Here is a 2,537-nt window from a genome sequence, read left to right as displayed (position 1 = left end):
ATCACCTTCAATCATATTTATGCACCGAGTGACACAAACGGACCGTGATCACTCAGAGACATAGCATGGCGGATGAGTTTCATCCAGACTCTGACCTTTCAGCTGTGACTGAGTTTAACGTGAACTATGGAGCTGCAGATTTCTGCTGGAACTGAGCTGCTGACAGCTGATGAAGAAAACACGACAAACTGCTTCATTACCTTCAGATGGAGGAAATGATCTGAGACACGACCCTGGTGAAAGTGAAAGGAAACTCTAAACAGGAAACTTGTGTTGCCAGATACAGGTGATTACAGGTGAGACAGTGCCTCACCTGTCATCATGGACAGTAATGACGATAAATAAATTATACTATTTGTCCATTGGTCTGTGATATAAATGTAATTGCTGTATGATTCCAGTCATTTAATGACATGGATCATGGATCATGGATGATGTTTATAGCCAAAATCGCTGAATTTCCGTGTTTCCTGTGTAAATACCACCCAGTCAGGTAAATACAAGTAGAGACATGAGTTGAGGCAACAAGGAGCTGAGCCTCACCTCGAATTGCGCAATCTCTCACAAACTGGATTGGGCTCGTGCCTGTGGCTAACTCTCTGTATGTCACTAATATAATGGTTGAACACACTTTTATCACATGTCATCATTTTCATAGCCTAGTTAATGTATTTCATATATGAGTGGAACATATCTTGTCTTGCTGATCTGACATTAAACTGCACTGAAAACAGCCAGTACTTCTGCCTCATGGAAGAGGGCGCTAGTGAGCCACGGGTTCATGCTGTTGCTCTTCTTCTTCACGGTCCGTTTATTGGGATCTTTTCTCTGTGTGAATGACAAAAATGGAAGATTGTATATCTAAGATTAAAACATTCTCAAAACTAGACCTTCAGTCAAAATAGGAAGTAGTAATTGATGGAAGATGTTTAGTTAACAGTCTGTACGTATCAAATCATCAGAATATGAAGATTTAACAACTCAATATTACTAGGCTATATAGCACCAGCATGGGTTGGTGGGGGGAATCATCTGAAAAATAAAGTGTGGCCATCTTCAAATGTCAACATAATTATACCAAAGAAAGCAAATGTTTAACCAACACTGATAAAACCTGTGGTAGTCTGTCTTACTTGTAGCTGTCTGTGGTTCTCAGCTCCAAGCCCACTGGTTCTTACCAGAGACGTACATTTCTAAGAATAAATCTATCAATAAGGCTCTTCCTGCCACCTGCAAGAAACATCTAAGAGATCATCTTGATTAAATATAAACTTCACTAACAACGACCACGCTTGAAGCAGGGAGAATTATTAGTAGACAGGACATGATGGATTTTGATTTTATACAAGGTTGGCCCTTCATGCCACCTTCTGTGATCAGCTGTCAGTGATGATCAGAGTCCACACTGCTGTGTGAACCAATGGATGGGTTAAATGGAGAGAAAGAATTCCCCACTGAGGGATCAATGAAGGAGAAAAAGAATCACATCATATAGACCTTTAATTGAATCAATGATCAACAGCAGTTTTATTTAGCACTTTCTAAGCAACAAAAACTATAATAATCACACATTCAGATCCACTCTTCTAGTTTAGAAACTGTCACCCTGCACAACGCTCAGCTTTAGAAAGAAACTTCTTCCTTGCTGGATCTCTGCTGTCTCAGTGTCAGCTGTACAACAGTTGGTGATCAGCTGGTTTAAAAGGAAGCAACATGCAGAAGACTTCTGCCTGGATCTCTGTGTTCTGCAGTCAGAAATGACAGCAGCACCACCTGCTGGCCACTGCCTCCTACTACAACAACTAAACTCAAACTTACACTTCCGAAATCAGTAGCATTTAATAGTACTCTACAGCGTGTTGTTAGATGGGATAGTGTAGCAGCTAAAGGTCTAATAACTTTATCAAATAGTTGATGTGCAGCCTCCTTCTCTCTGTTACCACAGGACGTTTGGTGAAGTTGTTAACTGACTGCTGTCCAGAGGATTTGGACCGTTCCTCTGTTAGCGTAAGTTAATGTCTTTTCAGATGCATTGCAGTAGTACTTTAGTTGTATTTCAGGACTGACATGTCACGGTAGTATGGGCTTCATCTTTAGTGAAGTATTTCCACACACTTGATGAACTACTGCTCGTTTGCTGCAACGACCCACTGGACTCCTCACCTGTCTTCTAGGAGGCGTCCATGTTGTTATTGTCACGTGATCAGTGACTCGTCAACATGATACAGCAGTGAAGTCGACAGACATACTAGTCGACTTGTCTGTACAACTAATATGTTTTAAAATGTTATACTATAGTATGTCATAAAACATGTAATAGTATAATACATCATAGTATAGTATGTTTTAAAATGTTGTAGCATAGTATGTCAAAAATCTCATAGTATAGTTTGTCATACAAATGTCATTGTATAGTATGTTATAATCATAATAACGTCAGTCCTAAAAGGAGAACTCTCCATCACTTACAAAAACATGACTCCTCTTCTTCTGTGGTGGCCACCTCTACAGTCTATGACAGAGGAGAGGACACATGC

This window comes from Chelon labrosus (genome assembly GCF_963514085.1).
Source record: "Chelon labrosus genome assembly, chromosome: 15".
Taxonomy (NCBI): Eukaryota; Metazoa; Chordata; class Actinopteri; order Mugiliformes; family Mugilidae; genus Chelon; species Chelon labrosus.
This window is presented reverse-complemented; position numbering follows the sequence as displayed.